At 42.7% G+C, this 20,038-nt stretch overlaps 1 protein-coding gene and 1 long non-coding RNA gene across 3 annotated transcripts in view; one reads left to right on the top strand and one right to left on the bottom strand.

Annotated features, from left to right (window-relative positions):
* Positions 1-20,038, bottom strand: part of ASTN2 (astrotactin 2) — an 897,588-nt gene that overhangs the window by 801,888 nt on the left and 75,662 nt on the right. The gene's annotated exons all lie outside the window — the stretch shown is intronic.
* LOC309664727 lies at positions 7,828-19,953 on the top strand. Its single transcript, XR_014266006.1, has 2 exons — positions 7,828-13,527; positions 14,461-19,953. It is a non-coding gene; the product is annotated as an uncharacterized lncRNA (long non-coding RNA).

Genomic DNA, 20,038 nt, shown 5'->3' with positions numbered 1-20,038 from the left:
CCTCTGCCTAAGCCTGCAGGAAACCCAACTGACATGGTTAAGAATGAGTCCATCTGAGACACAGAGTAAGAAAGCTTAGCCAGATGTTGGGGATGGATGGAAACACAGAGCAGAGCTTTTCACCCTGAGCCCCTCTCCAAAGCCCCCCTAGGTTGGTTCCTGGAGGACTCCCTGGGGACCGATGCCAATGCAGAGAACAGAAGGGAAGAGAGAAAGGCGTCACACCTTGGACTCCAGGAATGAAAGCAGCCAGTAGCTCACAGCCCCCCATCTGGACTTCAACACTTCAGCTTGACCTTTGGTGCAAGATCCTGCCTCCACCCAAATAACCTTTTCTCTGCCCCCTCCTCACCACGGCCCTCCTCCGTGCCAGCCTCCAAGAATACAAGTAGGGACAGAGAACACAGCAGAGATAGTTCACGCTCCACCCGACACACCGAAAACACAATCTTCCCCTCTCAGCAGGAAGAGAATCCCCCAAGTTTAGCTGGGCAATTTCCACCTTCCCCTGGAGCTGACTGTGACCATACACCTGAGTCCTGGCTACAGGGATGCAAATGGAAATTAGTTGAACTCGACCTAATTAGTTTAACCCTACACGAAATGAAATGAAGAGGACATGCCCTTCTCCTGGACACTTGTCCTTCACATGGCTAAAATTTGGACACAGTGGATGCTGCTGGGACAACAGTGTTGGTCTAGGAGGTGAATTTGAGAATGCAGGCCACGTGCAACAAGGTAAAAGGACCCAACACAGTGTCCTACACCAGAAACACCTACGAGAGAGGCAACCATCTATCTTGTGTAAGCCACTGGAGTGTTGGATTTCCTGTTACTTGTAGCTTAATCAATACTTACACAGAGAGAAGGGATTAGATGGTGAAGACTATGAATGTCTTGATTGCAGGAGTCACATTTCCTATGTCATGTGTTTATCCTCAAACAGTGCAGGTTAATAGAATGAACAAAGTCTTGAGACAGACTAGAATTCCAATAGGTTTCTACCACTTACTAGACAGCTTAACTTACCAAGCCTCAGTGTTCTCATCCATTAAATGGGGCTCTGAGGGTTAAATAAGATAAGCTATATCCCGATGGAGGAAGGGCTGTGTCTGTCTTGATCACTGGCATATCTATCCAGCACCGCTAGCAAAATGTTATTGGTACATGGTGAATGCTGGATAAAGAACTGATGAATAAATGGGCAGGGTACACCAAGCACGTGGCCCATCGTGGATGCACTCGGAACATTGTTAATCACCAACACAGTCCTAATATACCTTCCCTATCGGATCTTTTGAAGATAAACCAAAAGACTATCAAACACAGGGGAAAAAAAAAAAAAAGCTCGGTCTGTGAGTTAAATGTCTGAGTTTTGCTGCAAAAACACTTAGGAAGGGTCTCTTTACCCTTTTAAAGTTGGAAAGCTGAAGGATAATTACCTTCCTCTCTCTACAACCTTCCAAGAACATTTCTCCTCAACAACTGCTCCATTTATGCTCCATTTAATTTTCACAGATATTCTAAGATGCTAATTTTCTTTCAGACTTCACCAGGAAGGCTCCTCGGCTTCTGCCTGAAAGGGACAGAACCCCAAAATCTAGAAAATATAAGGCCCACTATGGGGGAGGGGGTCAGCTCCCTGCCACCAAGGAGCCTGTAGACTTAACACAAAAAGTAAAGAGAGGAAGAGACAAACTCTTTTTTGTTTTTTGAGAACTTGCTTTGTCTCATAATAAGAGTAAACAACTACTTATCAGACATCTATGCTATGGCAGGCTCTATGCTAGATGTCTTACCATGGGTTCTCTTATAACCCTCACAACAAGCCCACACGCATGCAGGCTCAGCCTATTTAATGGATGAAAAACTGGAGAAAATGGAGGTTCAGGGAGCTTAAGCTGCTCACCCAAGGCAAGAGCTGATGCCTGCCCACACACAGAATGGTGTATGAATATTTACAACCGCATTACTCACAATGGCCAAAAGGCTACCCAAGTGCCCATCAACTGATGAATGATCAACTAAATATGCTATATCCATACAATGGAATATTAGATGGTCCTAAAAAGGAATTTACTGACACATGTTACAACATGGATGAACCTTGAAAGCATCATGCTAAGTGAAAGAAGCCAGTCGTAAAATACCACATATTATACCACACATTATATGATTCCATATATACGAAGTGTCCAGGGAGTAGATTCGTGATTCCTTAGGGAGGTATTCACTAAAGGGCACGGGGTTTCTTTTTGAAGTGATGCAATGTTCTAAGACTGACTAGTGATGGCTGCACTGGTGAACATACTAAAATCCATTGAACTGTATAAGCTAAATGGGTGAATTATAGTATGTGACATAGCTCAATAAACCTTTTTTTTTTAAGCTGATGCCTGAAACCATGTCTGGCAGGCTTCCAATTCCTGTTTATTCCACCTCATCACCTGGCCCTTGGCATGTGCCACCTCACTGAATTCTCAGGATGGTTCTGTGAGGTGTGGATGACTGTTCTCATTCCATAAATGAGGAAATTGAGAGCCAGAGTGGAAAAATAATGTGTTCTCTTTCCAAAGGCAATTTTAATTTACAGAAAAGAAAACTGATTTTCTCAACATCTCCATAGAGGAGGTACCCACCTGTGCTCATTATAAACAGAGAATCTGAGAGCCAGAACAGATCCTAAAATGATCTAATCCAGTGATTTTCAAATGGTCCCAAAGTGTCATCCCCTAAAGATGCCCATGAAGGTCTTCAAGGGGATTGCAGGGGGATTGGGAGGCTCAACAGAGCAGTTTTTAAATTCTATTTTACATGCTGGGCTTCCGTATAAGATTTTTATGGAAAATACGGATAAGATAGTTTGGAGGCCACGGATCTTGTCCAATTTGCTCAGTTTAAACATAAGATAATTTACACAGGAGAGAAAAAAGGTCTCTTTTGAGTCACGTGGTGAGTTAACGTTAGGGCTGGGCAGAGGGCTAGTTTTCCTCCCCCTCCAAATCGCAGGTTCCTCTTAGCCCAGATTAATGGCCTGGAGCAAGAAGACGAGGTTGGAGAACTTGGTTCTATTCACCAACTCATGTTCCAAACCAGAGAGGTCAGCAAACTTTTCTGTAAAGGGCCAGATGGTAAAAATTTTTGGCTTTGCCTGCCGTGGTCTCTTTAGCAATTCACTTGGCCACTGCAGTGGGAAGGCAGCCACAGACAACACATAAAAAGGGGTGTGGCTGTGTTTCAATAAAACAGATAGGGGAGGAGGGCACCGTTCGCTGACTCCTGCCCTGAACAGCGCCCTCACTGTCACTCGTGTCTCTCCCCAGGGACGGAAGGGGCAGGATATGATGAGGCAAGCGGCCCCTCCTCAATGCCTTTGTTAGAACTGCCTCAGGTGGCAGTGTGGTTGGGTGGAAAGCCCTGTATCTGGAGTCAGGCAGATTTTCAGGTCCAGACATCCAGCCCCTTACCTCTGAGACGAGACGAAGTCGGCCACCTCTTTGAGCCCTTTCTTTACTTGCAACATGGCGACAACAGTGTTTGCCCTAGGGGATACTGCAAGGATTACACGGAAGCGGTAAATCAGGGCTTCCTTTGACAGTGCGGAGAATAATGATGATCAGCAAAGCCAGCCCCACTTTCCGCCTTCATCCCCCATCATTCTGCTTCTACCCAACTGGCTCCCTCTTCTCACCCAGCTCCAGCCACAGTGCCTACCTTGCTAAGTTCCTTTTACACACTCTGCTGCTTTACGCTCACAGGTGCCTCTCCCTGGAATGCCTTCCCCCAGACCTTCCTACAGCTCATTCTTCTCATTTTTCTAATTTCTGCTCAATTGCTACTTCCTGGCAGAGTTTTCCTGATAACACTATCTAAATCAACAACCCCTATTTTACCCTGTACCTCCAGGCACTCTATCACATCACCCTGCTTTACTTCCTTCATAGCCCTTCTCACTACCTTAAATGCCAACACTTACGTATTTATTTACTTGTTTATTGTCTGTTTCTCTCTATGCTCTATAAAAATCTTACTGGATCCTTCTGGTTTCCTAGAATCAAAATGGTGGCTGGAACATAGTAGGCACTCAGTAAATATTTGTTGAAAGAAAAAAAAAAAGGAATAATGATTCCCCCCACACTGATACAATTTTCTGAATTGACTTCTCCACCTTAAGCTCCTGTGTTTGGGGAGTACTGGGCTTGAATATAATATAAACACCTCCATGTTAGGAAGGTCAATCTAATGATATACCCTTCAGTTAGGTACAGATTTACTTGGAACTCAGATATACTGTTTGGAATGATCTGGGTCTCTAATGACATTAATTGCCAGGAGCTGGCATTGCACCCAGATTGCAGAAAGGCCATTTCATTAATCTCCATATTAAATTAGACCTGCAAGCATCCTTGAACTCCCTCCCTACTTACATTTTGCTGATAGAGAAACTGAGGCTCAGAAAGGAGAATGGACTTTCTCATAGTCTTCCTCTTCACTGAATGAGGAACCACTTAAATCAGTCAAGCCATAAAATTGTAGTGCCATAAGGTCCCTTAAATATCACCCCATCTGATAATACAGACGGAGAACTCAGGGCAAGAGAGAAAAATGGACTCGCCCAAGATCACACAGCATGTCAGTGGCAGAATTAAGACTAGAACCCATGTCTGTCTGTACCCAGAGTTCCACCCTCCATGCTGCTCTTTGGAGAGAAACAGAAAAGAAAGAAAAGGAAAAGAAATTATTCCAGGCACACAGTTAGCAATGCTCATAAATCCTGACAATATTAACAATACACGACAGCTTTGTTGAACAAATTGGCAACCAGTATAGGCAGCTTAAGGAGGCAAGAGGTCTGGGGAAAAAAAAAAAGACCAGAAGGCACACAGAAATCTTCCCATTCTGATCTTTTCTAAGTCTGTCTATAAAACAAGGGCTCAAACCAGAGACACTGGGGTATGGTGAGAGTTTGAAAGATTTGCATGCATGACCTGTGTGTGTGTGTGTGTGTGTGTGTGTGAGTGTGTGTGAGTGTGCACGCATGCTCACACAGCTCCCAAGAGACTACATGGGTAATAATGCATCCGTCAGATGTCACTCATCTGTTACACAAATTAACCTCCACCCCCCTCGTGCCAGGATTAATTTGCTCTTTGTTTCCTTGACATTCAGCTGGGGAGATCAGAGGAGAATTAAAGAAAGTTCTTCAAGAGGTGAAAAGGGGAAGTCAGGGCTTCGGGGCCCTAGAAGCCTGGGAAATTAGCACCTGCCGCCCTGCTTCCCCAAGGGGACAAAAACGAAGCTTGCCTTCGTCCTTATTTGCTCCATCCTGTCTCCAGATCCCGGTAAGTAATAACACTATCTCATATCTACTCTGTGCCACGTGTGTGTTGGCTGATTTGCAAGCACCTTACCAACTCCTACCAGCTGACTGCTATCACCGTCCAGCCAGCTCAGTCTTCTACAGTGTCCCCGACCTCACTGAGCATGTTTGATTATTCACCCTCCAGCCAAGTGGTTTCCTGTAGTAAAGGACCATCCCCATCACTCCTCCCACTTCCCAAATGGTTTCTCATTCCTTTGTTCTGTACTCAGAAGTTCCAGGTCCCCGTGTGTCTGTGCCTTCATTGGGTCATATCATGTCAATTTCCCCCAAGTGGAAGCCTGAGCTGCTGTGACAAGTTCTGCTATAAAGGGTGAATTTAAAAAGAAATGCAGAGCTTCAAGATGGTGGAAGAGTAAGAAGTGGAGATCACCTTCCTCCCCACAAATACATCAGAAATACATCTACATGTGGATCAACTCCTACAGAACACCTACTGAACGCTGGCAGAAGACCTCAGACCTGCCAAATGTCAAGAAAGTCCCCACGTACCTGGGTAGGGCAAAAGAAAAAAAGAAAAAACAGAGACAAAAGAATAGGGATGGGACCTGCACCAGTGGGAGGGAGCTGTGAAGGAGGAAAGGTTTCCACACACTAGGAAGCCCCTTCGCGGGCGGAGACTGCGGGTGGCAGAGGGGGGAGCTTCGGAGCCACGGAGGAGAGCGCAGCCACAGGGGTGCAGAGGGCAGGGCGGAGGTATTCCCGCACAGAGGATTGGTGCCAACCAGCACTCACCAGCCCGAGAGGCTTGTCTGCTCACCCACCAGGGCGGGTGGGGCTGGGAGCTGAGGCTCGGGCTTCGGTCGGATCCCAGGGAGAGGACTGGGGTTGGCGGCATGAACACAGCCTGAAGGGGGCTAGTGCGCCACAGCTAGCTGGGAGGGAGTCCGGGAAAAAGTCTGGACCTGCCGAAGAGGCAAGAGACTTTTTCTTGCCTCTTTGTTTCCTGGTGTGCGAGGACAGGGGATTCAGAGCGCCACTTAAAAGAGCTCCAGAGACGGGCACCAGCCGCAGCTATCAGCACGGACCCCAGAGACGGGCATGAGACGCTAAGGCTGCTGCTGCCGCCACCAAGAAGCCTGTGTGCAAGCACAGGCCACTATCCACACCGCCCCTCCCGGGAGCCTGTGCAGCCCACCACTGCCAGGGTCCCATGATCCAGGGACAACTTCCCCGGGAAAACACATGGTGCGCCTCAGGCTGGTGCAACGTCATGCTGGCCTCTGCCGCCGCAGGCTCGCCCCGCATCCGTACCCCTCCCTCCCCCCCGGGCCTCAGTGAGCCAGAGCCCCCGAATCAGCTGCTCCTTTAACCCCGTCCTGTCTCAGCAAAGAACAGACGCCCTCAGGCGACCTACATGCAGAGGCGGGTCCAAATGCAAAGCTGAACCCCAGGAGCTGTGCAAACAAAGAAGAGAAAGGGAAATCTCTCCCAGCAGCCTCAGAAGCAGCAGATTAAATCTCCACAATCAACTTGATGTACCTGCATCTGTGGAATACCTGAATACACAATGAACCATCCCAAAATTGAGGAGGTGGACGTTGCGAGCAATGATATATATTTTTTTTTCCATTTTTCTTTTTTTGTGAGTGTGTATGCGTTTGCTTCTGTGTGTGATTTTGTCTGTAGAGCTTTGCTTTTACATTTGTCCTAGGGTTTTGTCTGTCTGTTTTTTTGTTTGTTTTTTAGTATAGTTTTTAGTGCTTGTTATCATTGGTGGATTTGTTTTTTGGTTTGGTTGCTCTCTTCTTTCTTTTTTTTCTATTACTTTTTAAAATTTTTTTAATAATTATTTTTTAATTTTTAATTTTATTGTATTTTATTGTATTTTATTTATCTTCTTCTTTCTTTCTTTTATTTCTTCCTTTTATTCTGAGCCGTGTGGGTGACAGGCTCTTCGTGCTCCAGCCAGGCATCAGATCTGTGCCTCTGAGGTGGGAGAGCCAAGTTCAGGACACTGGTCCACAAGAGACCTCCCAGCTCCACGTTATATCAAACGGCGAAAATCCCCCAGAGATCTCCATCTCAACGCCAAGACCCAGCTTCACTCAACAACCAGCAAGCTACAGTGCTGGACACCCTATGCCAAACAACTAGCAAGACAGGAACACAACCCCACCCATTAGCAGAGAGGTTGCCTAAAATCATACTAAGTTCACAGACACCCCAAAACACACCACCAGACCACCAGAAAGACAACATCCAGCCTCATCCACCAGAACACAGGCACTAGTCCCCTCCACTAGGAAGCCTACACAACCCACTGAACTAACCTTAGCCACTGGGGGCAGACACCAAAAACAACGGGAACTACGAACCTGCAGCCTGTGAAATGGAGACCCCAAACACAGTAAGATAAGCAAAATGAGAAGACAGAAAAACACACAGCAGATGAAGGAGCAAGGTAAAAACCCATCAGACCTAACAAATGAAGAGGAAATAGGCATTCTACCAGAAAAAGAATTCAGAAAAATGATAGGAAAAATGATCCAAAATCTTGGAAATAGAATGGAGAAAATACAAGAAAAGTTTAAAAAGGATCTAGAAGAACTAAAGAGCAAACAAACAGTGATAAACAACACAACAAATGAAATTAAAAATTCTCTAGAAGGGACCAATAGCAGAATAACTGAGGCAGAAAAACGGATAAGTGACCGGGAAGATAAAATAGTAGAAATAAATACTGCAGAGCAGAATAAAGAAAAAAAAAATGAAAAGAATTGAGGACAGTCTCAGAGACCTCTGGGACAACATTAAATGCACCAACATTCGAACTATAGGGGTCCCAGAAGAAGAACAGAAAAAGAAAGGGACTGACAAAATATTTGAAGAGATTATAGTTGAAAATATGCCTAATATGGGAAAGGAAATAGTTAATCAAGTCCAGGAAGCACAGAGAGTCTGATATAGGATAAATCCAAGGAGAAACATGCCAAGACACATATTAATCAAACTATCAAAAACTAAATACAAAGAAAAAATATTAAAAGCAGCAAGGGAAAAACAACAAACAACAGACAAGGGAATCCACATAAGATTAACAGCTTCTCTTTCAGCAGAAACTCTGCAAGCCAGAAGGGAGTGGCAGGACATATTTAAAGTGATGAAGGTGAAAAACCTACAACCAAGATTACTCTACCCAGTAAGGATCTCATTCATATTTGATGGAGAAATTAAAACTTTTACAGACACGCAAAAGCTAAGAAAATTCAGCACCACCAATCAGCTTTACAACAAATGCTAAAGGAACTTCTCTAGGCAGGAAACACAAGAGAAAGAAAAGACCTACAATAACAAACCCAAAACAATTAAGAAAATGGTAATAGGAACATACATATTGATAATTACCTTAAATGTAAATGGATTAAATGCTCCAACCAAAAGACACAGACTGGATGAATGGATACAAAACCAAGACAAGTATATATGCTGGGTACAAGAGACCCACTTCAGACCTAGGGACACATACAGACTGAAAGTGAGGGGATGGAAAAAGATATTCCATGCAAATGGAAATCAAAAGAAAGCTGCAATAGCAATTCTCTTATCAGACAAAATAGACTTTAAAACAAAGACTATTACAAGAGACAAAGAAGGACACTACATAAGCATCAAGGGATCAATCCAAGAAGAAGATACAACAATTGTAAATATTTATGCACCCAACATAGGAGCCCCTCAATACATAAGGCAAATACTAACAGCCATAAAAGGGGAAATCGACAGTAACACAATCATAGTACGGGACTTTAACACCCCACTTTCAACAATGGACAGATCATCCAAAATGAAAATAAATAAGGAAACACAAGCTTTAAATGATACACTAAACAAGGTGGACTTAATTCATATTTTAGGACATTCCATCCAAAAACAACAGAATACACTTTCTTCTCAAGTGCTCATGGAACATTCTCCAGGACAGATCATATCTTGCGTCACAAATCAAGCCTTGGTAAATTTAAGAAAATTGAAATTGTATCAAGTATCTTTTCGACCACAACGCTATGAGACTAGATATCAACTACAGGAAAAAATTTGTAAAAAATAAAAACACATGGAGGCTAAACAATACACTACTTAATAACCAAGAGATCACTGAAGAAATCAAAGAGGAAATCAAAAACTACCTAGAAACAAATGACAATGAAAACACGATGACCCAAAACCTATGGGATACAGCAAAAGGAGTTCTAAGAGGGAAGTTTATAGCAATACAATCCTACCTTAAGAAACAAGAAACATCTCAAATAAACAACCTAACCTTACACTTAAAGCAATTAGAGAAAGAAGAACAAAAAAAACCCAAAGTTAGAAGAAGGAAAGAAATCATAAAGATCAGGTCAGAAATAAATGAAAAAGAAATGAAGGAAACAATAGCAAAGATCAATAAAACTAAAAGCTGATGCTTTGAGAAGATAAACAAAATTGATAAACCATTAGCCAGATTCATCAAGAAAAAAAGGGAGAAGACTCAAATCAATAGAATTAGAAATGAAAAAGGAGAAGTAAAAACTGACACTGCAGAAACACAAAGGATCATGAGAGATTACTACAAGCAACTATATTCCAATAAAATGGACACCCTGGAAGAAATGGACAAATTCTTAGAAATGCACAACCTTCCGAGACTGAACCAGGAACAAATAGAAAATATGAACAGACCAATCACAAGCACTGAAGGTGAAACTGTGATTAAAAATCTTGCAACAAACAAAAGTCCAGGACCACATGGCTTCACAGGCGAATTCTATCAAACATTTAGAGAAGAGCTAACACCTATCCTTCTCAAACTCTTCCAAAATATAGCAAAGGGAAGAACACTTCCAAACACATTCTACAAGGCTACCATCACCCTGATACCAAAACCAGACAAAGATGTCACAAGGAAAGAAAACTACAGGCCAATATCACTGATGAACATAGATGCAAAAATCCTCAACAAAATACTAGCAAACAGAATCCAACAGCACATTAAAAGGATCATACACCATGATCAAGTGGGGTTTATTCCAGGAATGCAAGGATTCTTCAATATACGCAAATCAATCAATGTGATACAGCATATTAACAAACTGAAGGAGAAAAACCATATGATCATCTCAATAGATGAAGAGAAAGCTTTCGACAAAATTCAACAGCCACTTATGATAAAACCCCTCCAGAAAGTAGGCATAGAGGGAACTTACTTCAACATAATAAAGGGCATATATGACAAACCCACAGCCAACGTCATCCTCAATGGTGAAAAACTGAAACCATTTCCACTAAGATCAGGAACAAGACAAGGTTGCCCACTCTCACCAATATTCCTCAACACAGTTTTGGAAGTTTCAGCCACAGCAATCAGAGAAGAAAAAGAAATAAAAGGAATCTAAATTGGAAAAGAAGAAGTAAAGCTGTCACTGTTTGCAGATGACATGATACTATACATAATCCTAAAGATGCTACCAGAAAACTACTAGAGCTAATCAATGAATTTGGTAAAGTAGCAGGATACAAAATTAATGCACAGAAATCTCTTGCATTCCTATACACTAATGATGAAAAATCTGAAAGTGAAATTAAGAAAACACTCCCATTTACCATTGCAAGAAAAAGAATAAAATATCTAGGAATAAACCTACCTAAGGAGACAAAAGACCTGTATGCAGAAAATTATAAGACACTGATGAAAGAAATTAAAGATGATACAAATAGATGGAGAGATATACCATGTTCTTGGATTAGAAGAATCAACATTGTGAAAATGACTATACTACCCAAAGCAATCTACAGATTCAATGCAATCCCTATCAAACTACCACTGGCATTTTTCACAGAACTAGAACAAAAAAATTTCACAATTTGTATGGAAACACAAAAGACCCTGAATAGCCAAAGCAATCTTGAGAAAGAAAAATGGAGTTGGAGGAAATCAGGCTCCCTGACTTCAGACTATACTACAAAGCTACAGTAATCAAGACAGTATGGTACTGGCACAAAAACAGAAATACAGATCAATGGAACAGGATAGAAAGCCCAGAGATAAACCCATGCACATACGGTCACCTTACCTTTGATAAAGGAGGCAAGACTATACATTGGAGAAAAGACAGCCTCTTCACTAAGTGGTGCTGGGAAAACTGGACAGCTACATGTAAAAGAATGAAATTAGAACACTCCCTAACACAATACACAAAAGTAAACTCTAAATGGATTAAAGACCTAAATGTAAGGCCAGACACTATTAAACTCTTAGAGGAAAACATAGGCAGAGCACTCCATGATATAAATCACAGGAAGATCCTTTTTGACCCACCTCCTAGAGAAATGGAAATAAAAACAAACAAATGGGACCTAATGAAACTTAAAAGCTTTTGTACAGCAAAGGAAACCATAAACAAGACGAAAAGACAACCCTCAGAATGGGAGAAAGTATTTGCAAATGAAGAAACTGACAGAGGATTAATCTCCAAAATTTACAAGCAGCTCATGCAGCTCAATATCAAAAAAACAAACAACCCAATCCAAAAATGGGCAGAAGACCTAAATAGACATTTCTCCAAAGAAGTTATACAGATTGCCAACAAACACATGAAAGGATGCTCAACATCACTAATCATTAGAGAAATGCAAATCAAAACTACAATGAGGTATCACCTCACACCAGTCAGAATGGCCATCATCAAAAAATCTACAAACAATAAATGCTGGAGAGGGTGTGGAGAAAAGGGAATCCTCTTTTACTGTTGGTGGGCATGTAAATTGATACAACCACTATGGAGAACAGTAGGGACCTTCTTTAAAAAACTAAAAATAGAACTACCATACGACCCAACAATCCCACTACTGGCCATATACCCTGAGAAAACCATAATTCAAAAAGAGTCACGCACCACAATGTTCACTGCAGGTCTATTTACAATAGCCAGGACAAGGAAGCAACCTAAGTGTCCATCGACAGATGAATGGATAAAGAAGGTGTGGCACATATATACAATGGAATATTACTCAGCCATAAAAAGAAAGGAAATTGAGTTATTTGTAGTGAGGTGGATGGACCTAGAGTCTGTCATACAGAGTGAAGTAAGTCAGAAAGAGAAAAACAAATACCATATGCTAATACATATATATGGAATCTAAGAAAAAAAAAAAAAAAGGTCATGAAGAACCTAGTGGTGGCAAGATGGGAATAAAGACGCAGACCTACTAGAGAATGGACTGAGGATATGGGGAGGGGGAAGGGTAAGCTGGGATGAAGTGAGAGAGTGGCATGGACATATATACACTACCAAATGTAAAATAGATAGCTAGTGGGAAGCAGCCGCATAGCACAGGGTGATCAGCTCGGTGCTTTGTGACCACCTAGAGGGGTGGGATAGGGAGGGTGGGAGGGAGGGAGATGCAAGAGGAAGAGATATGGGGACGTATGTATATGTTTAACTGATTCACTTTGTTATAAAGCAGAAACTAACACACCATTGTAAAGCAATTATACTCCAATAAAGATGTTAAAAAAAAAAAGAAAGACATGCAAAACAACACTAGGTCCATACTCAAAAGTGTAGACCTTCCATTTTCCCCCTTAGCTGTGTATCTGTTTGTTGCCACTATTTGTATGAATACATAAGCCATGTGACATTATTTTTGGAAAGAGGAGCAATATAGATACATACATAAGAAGAAAGAGTGCTAACGTTGAATGAATGAAGATGGATCTTAAAAATACCATATGCAAATCACACTTAATGTGAGGGGTCCAAGGAATCATACACATCCCTCCTGCACCTCTGCCCCATGTAACAAATTACCGCAAATTCCTACATGAGTTCCTATCGTACAGATGGGTCCACAGAGCGCAATGGGAGAAAGGCAGCCAGAAGTTAAATGGCTTCTTCAAGGAATTAAAATTGTTTAGTTGCAGGGCAATGACCTGTGACTTCTGGGTTCCAGAGATCAAAATCCTTGCACATTTGTCCAACCTAACAATCCTAGAGAAGTTATAACAGAGAGCAATGAAAAGAGAGGTCATTTTCATGCGTTTATTACGCACCATATGTTGCACAAGACCATGTGAACAATCATGCCTGGCACTAGATAGGGTGGTTTGCACGCATTACTGTAGTTCATTCCATTATCTTAAAAACACCATGAATAGTATGGAGGTTCCTTAAAAAACTAAAAATAGAACTACCATACAACCCAGCAATCCCACTACTGGGCATATACCATAATTCAAAAAGAGACATATACCACAATGTTCATTGCAGCACTATTTACAACAGCCAGGACATGGAACCAACCTAAACGTCCATCAACAGATGAATGGATAAAGAAGATGTGGCACATATATACAATGGAATATTACTCAGCCATAAAAAGAAACAAAATTGAGTTATTTGTAGTGAGGTGGATGGATCTAGCGTCTGTCATACAGAGTGAAGTAAGTCAGAAAGAGAAAAACAAATACCGTATGCTAACACATATATATGGAATCTAAAAGAAAAAATGGTTCTGAAGAACCTAAGGGCAGGACAGGAATAAAGATGCAGACGTAGTAGAGAATGGACTTGAGGACACGGGGAGGGGGAAGGGGAAGCTGGGACAAAGTGAGGGAGTGACATGGACATATATACACTACCAAATGTAAAATAGATAGCTAGTGGGAAGCAGCTGCATAGCACAGGGAGATCAGCTTCGTGTTTTGTGACCACCTAGAAGCGTGGGATAGGGAGGGTGGGAGGGAGGCTCAAGAGGGAGGGGATATGGAGATATATTTATACGTATAGCTGATTCACTTTGTTATACAGCAGAAACTAACACAACATTGTAAAGTAATTATACTCCAGTAAAGATGTTTAAAAAAAAATGCTGATGCCAACAGACAGCCGGGTTATAAATTCATCTATAACATTTCATTATACTTCTTGATTTGGGTCCATTGCCCCTACTAGACTATAACTTTCTTGGAAGTAGAACCCATATCACTTTTTCTCCCCAGAGCCTAGCTAAATGTCCAACACAAATTTTCATTAACTCTTTGTGGAATAAATGAATAAGTTAAAGAAAAAAAAAAAAAAAACATGAATTAAAAGTAGTACCGTACACCCATTTTTCAGATGAGGATATCGAGGATATTGAGAGAGAGAAAGTGACTTTCTGGAGACAAAACAGCTTTTAAACCTAGTCAGTACATATGTCTAACTCCAACCCTTGCAGTTTTCACTGTTGAGATTCCCTCTTAATGAAGCAGATCTCAGGTAATGAGGCATCACAACGGGGGGAAAAGTGGAGAATTCTCCGCAAATAACCAACAAGTACAGACTCTGTTTTAAGTGAAAACGCTGTGTAGGGCGTGCTGAGTAAGCTCAGAATCAAGGGGAGAAGCAGAAGCACACACAACTAATCTAATATCCAAGGAGGATCAAGGGCAGTGGGCTGACCAGTGCTCATGACCTTGGGCAAGCCGATCTAGTGGAAACAGTAAGTCAGCTCATTTTCCCTCATGCAGCTGAAGTGTTGCCGAATATCCATCTGAATCTAATTCTGTTCTTATTCATATGAAAAATAAAACAAATACAGAACCGCTATCTATCATTTATCTATCTATAATTTTACAATGTGTAATACTTTCTAATCATCCTTTCATCTTCACAGACTACCTGGAGAGAACAGGGGGGTTAGGAAAGATGCCCATTTTGCAAATAAGAAAGTGAAGCTACCAGTACTCTGTGTAATAGCTGACTTTTTTAAAAAATTATTATTTTCTACTCACGTTAGCCTTTAGGACATCTAATATCCTGAGTCACATTGAACATCATCTTAACAGATGTGTCTCCCCCCCCCAATCTTTTAGTTCCCCAAATAAAACATGCCTACTTATTCCTTCTAGATCTACACCTAAAGACTCCCTTCTTTAAGTAGACAAGCACTCAAGTCCAAGCTCTTCTCCATTTATCTGTTCATCCAGCCATCCAACCACCCATCTGAAAATCTGTCCGAAAACTTTTTCAGATGGAGTACCTTGTGATGGGCACTCATAAGACAGGGTCCTTGCCCTAAAGGGCTTAGCAACTAATTGTAAATATAGATGATATTTGTAACATACTCTGAGACATAGAAGAAAGTGATAAATGCACTAGGGTAAGAAAGACGAAGATCTGTCTCTGTGCAAATGCAGGTAAAGGAGAGGGGGAGAGCAGGACACACCTCACCGCAGAGGGGCGCTCTCACTTACTATGCACCCAATATGTGTCAGGCATCACACCAGGCACATTTCATTTACTGTCTTACTTTCTTTTAACAATAAATCAATTATATAAGATAAATATAAAGGGAGGAGTGTCTTCTCTCTCCCACCCCCAGCACAACCACTAATCTCCCAAGCTTTAGCTCTTAAATGGTTCAGTGAGACCTATGAAAATGATTGGGTCACCTTCACTTTCAGGCTGGGTCACTGAAATCAAACAGCACATCCCTCCCTTTTCTACGTCTCCTGACCCCACAGACGGGTGGATAAATTCATGGATACATTCAATCACCCAGCTCTGATGGCTCTCTCTCATCAACCATGAGGGTTCACGCAGCTATCCAGAGATATTTAGATCCCACAGTCTAGACCAGCTGGGAGGTGATGATGGAGGACGTGTAGACCCCATTTTGGGCTGCTGTTAAGCTGCTGCTTTCATCCCAGCCTTCCCTCAAGCATTGCAAAGTAACCCTCCAGGTGACCTTGGATCCCTCAGGAGAAGAAGAGGTGATGGGCATGGCAGGATCCAGGCATTGCTGGGTTCCTGGCTACAATACTGCCAATCCCCCCATTTTGCTCTTAGCAACTGGTATTAGTATTTCCCATTTTGTCAATGAGGAAACCGGGGCTCCGAGTGTTCCAGGTCACAGAACTTTCAAGGAATAGGGTCAGGATAGGAATGTAAATGAGTCTAACTTCACCATGACTGATATTTCTACCATGTTGGAGCTGAGATTTGAAAGGTACAGATGATCCTTGTATTGCAGAGGCAAGAGGAGGCATGGAAACAGGCTCCCAAACAGGTCCCCTGAGATATCTCTCTCTCTCACACACACACACGCACATAATCTGTTGCTGCCACATCTCCAATGTCATCAGACCAGCAGAGAAATACCATGTTTTCTCCGGGAGAAACTTTTTTCTCTGTTAAGAAGCAAGAACCCAACAGCTTCCCTGAGACCCATTTTTCATACAATTAATGTCAGGCCTCCCATGTTTCCTAATGAAATCTGACACTAACGGAGAAAAATGGATACATTAATATTGAGTTCATTAGTAAATAGATTACCCAAATGTTTGGGGTGAGGGGAGGAAGAGGGTGAAGGAAGAAAGAGAAAGGGGGAGAGAGGCACACACACCCACTCAGCTATTCTGACAAGAGCCGCTCTGAGGACCACATGCTGATCAGATATTTATGGATTTTAATGCACTGATCTGTTAAGTCTGGAAATATTCACCCTTACCAAAAAGTAATTTTTTTGAAGAAAGACAAAGAAGACTCATCTTAATGCTGACGCACTGTTGAGATGGGAACTGAGGCTTGTTGAGGAAAAGGTAGGGCCCAAAGAGAAACCTCTATTCCCTGCATGGGAAGGACAGATGTCTCTTTTCCTGAGACAGCATACCCCCTCCCTCACCCACACCCCTCCAGACCAACAGAAAGACACATGGAAAAGAGGGAAGGTGTGACCGTGTCGGGAGAGATATTAGCCTGGCAGGAAGAGAGGTTGTAAAAGAAAAATGCCTGTGTGCCCTGCTAAATACCCGCACCCAAAGAATCAGTCAGTTGCCTCATGGCTACCAGTCTCTTCCATGCTAAGCCCTTTGGGGGAGTGAAGCCATAACAGCAGCAGAAATGTGTGGTCCCAACCCATAGAGCGGAAGAGTCTGGTTCTGCCCCTTTCTTGACTGCTACCTTGGACAGCTCTCTTCACTTCCTGCCTCTGTAAAAAGGAGATACCAATGGCAGTCTTAGCCTATCTCACGGAATCGCTGCCTCCATGGTCAAATGAGGTTACCGACAGGGAACCCTTAATATAAACTGTAAAGTACCATAAAAGGCATGACAATGTTATTTTTGGAAGAGATCCCCATCCCTTTATGTCTATATGATGAGTTGGAAAGTAAAAGCAAAGGGAGCCAGGCCAGAAGTCCCAGCTCTGCCAGCTATTACGTGTGACCTTGAGCAGCTATCACATGTGACCTTCATCCCTCTGGGCCTCAGCTTGGCCATCAGCAACACAGTCAGCCTGGACCACTGCTAGATAACCCCTCAGGATCTTTGCACAGCCTCGTGCCTATGACAACCCGGAGGAGACTTCAGGAGGAGGCTGGCCATGGTGCTGGCTTCTCTACAGACCCAAAACTACCCTTGGTTAAGGTTGGAGTGGAGAGAGAGAGAGAGAGAGAGAGAGAGAGAGAGGATCAGATGGTCTTTCAGAACTACTGTCGCTCTCACATTTTGTGAGATGGGACATTTTGTGTCTCTTAAAGTCCTTGGGCAAGGAAGTCTCATGTCATGCTCTGAGGAGAAAACAACTTAATAAAAGTGAGGACAGAAAGAAACAAGGAAGTAGTCCAGGTAGAAATGGACCCCAGAGAGAGTATATGTTCATGAATCGAATAGTTTATTTTCTGGTCACTGCCTTTTGCTCTGTTATGGGCACTTTATTCACTGAGATAGGAATGATCTGCCAAAACATTTTTACGCACAAGAGACAGAGACACACAGACAGATGGTGAGAGACAGAGGCAGACACAGCCTCCAAGCTAGAGGCAGTAAGTTTCTTCATCTTTGTGAGTCGGAGGTTAAGAAAACAAAATGAGGAAGAAAAGAAAAGAAAAAAATGTAAAGCAGCAAACAATCATTGAAAAAGACAATGCCATGTTCAGAGCAGGGTCTCTGTATTCCAAACAGCAGTGACAATTCTTTAAACAGCAAGATGAATCCTTTTATATGGGCCTTTTTCATATGGGTCTCTTGCCATCCAATTTTAGCAGAAAGAGAAATGCACGGGAAAGAAGGCACAGAGTGTAGGGGTAGATACAAAGCAGGAACCAGAAATGCATTTTGTTCCCCAAATCTCCTAATGTGACTCACTAGCTCTATTGTGACAAAGTGAGAGGTCTCTGGGGGAGTTCATTTCACGTCTCATCCATCCTGAGAGTAATGGGAAAATCCCGCCTTGTTTCTGCAAAATATCAGCACACACTGTGCGCCACAGACACTCAATTCCATTAGACATAATGGAACAAGATTGTCCCAGAAGTTGTTTTCAATTGCTTGAGTGCATCCTTCATTTAGGGAAACAAGAATATATGAGCTGTTTGACTCAAGGGGAAGTGTGGACGCGAGTTTGCAGTGATAGCCATGGCTATTTTCTGGTATGGTTGGCTAGGTGGACACCTGGTCAAACATCACCTCTCCCCGTGGCTGAAGAGGTAATCTTTAACATCTCCATTTCATGGCATCTACTACAAAGCAGCACAGAGCTATTCATTAACTGTCGTTAACCAAACACAGATCCCTGAAAGGTCCACACCCACCAAGGCATCTCCATTCTGTGAATGGCACAATCAGGTTCAGAGTTGCAAGAACGCATAAGCTAAAGTGCCAGATGGTCAGGAGTTTGAATCCCCCATCCTGCCACTTCTAGCTGCTTGACTGTTGGCAAGTCACTTAGTCCTGCTGAAACTCAGTATTATCAGGTGAAAACTAAAACGAAAAGATACATGCTTGGCGAGATAATTGACTTAACGTGGCAAGGACGGCAGAAAGTCTGTGGGAAGCATAGAGAATTTGGGAAAGGCTAGTGTGCAGTGAGTTGGAGCTTCTCAAACTGAGTGCTGTCTCTGGATCCCACTCCACTATGTGGACTTAGAGTTGGATTTTCAGCGCCAGGAAGAGGAGCTCAGGGACCTCCTGTTTAACTCCTTGCGCTGCCACTGATTCACCAGGAACATTTGATCATTTGTCTCCCCTGGTTGAGTCCCTGTTTCTTCACATGTAAAGTGAAGGGGGTGGACTTGACATGTAATTTAGCAATTTTCAAACTGTGTTTTTAGAACAGAATCATTTCTTCAAACACAGCTTTATACAGAAGTACAAGTAGAACATGCCTAGCAAATGAGAGTGGATATTTTTGTGGGCATGGGGGCCACGAGTCCCACTTATACCCCTGCCCCTGCCCCTGCCTACCTTCAGTAGCATCTCCTCTGGAGAACCCCAGGCCATTGTGGAATACAATGAGAAAAAACAGTGTCTCAATGACTCTGCGGTCCTAAGGACATTCTGTGAGACCACAGAGGAGAGGTGCTGTGGGAATTTCAGGAGCTTGGTTTGCTGGACAGCGCTTCCCTGACTTCAGCTTCCGAAGCTGGCTTCTGATCAGGATGGCTACTGGTCATGCGGTCATGCTTGCTCTTTCACCCTCATCACCAATAAAAAAAAAAAAACAAGACAGGGGGAGAGCTGATAAGAGAAGCAAAGCTTTAGGAAAGAAGAGGCAGCCAAAAGGAATCCTGTCCACTGCCATTTCATTCCCACACAGAGAGAGCATATCTACTGAGAGGCCATCCCTGTGCTGGGCTGGAAACACACGCAAATATCATTATTGTTTGTATTTGTTTCCTCTGACTGCTGTAAC

This window comes from Balaenoptera physalus, assembly GCF_965194825.1.
Source record: "Balaenoptera physalus genome assembly, chromosome: 7".
In the NCBI taxonomy this organism is placed as follows: domain Eukaryota; kingdom Metazoa; phylum Chordata; class Mammalia; order Artiodactyla; family Balaenopteridae; genus Balaenoptera; species Balaenoptera physalus.
The sequence above is the reverse complement of the archived record's forward strand: the minus strand, read 5'-3'. Positions and strand labels throughout refer to the sequence as shown.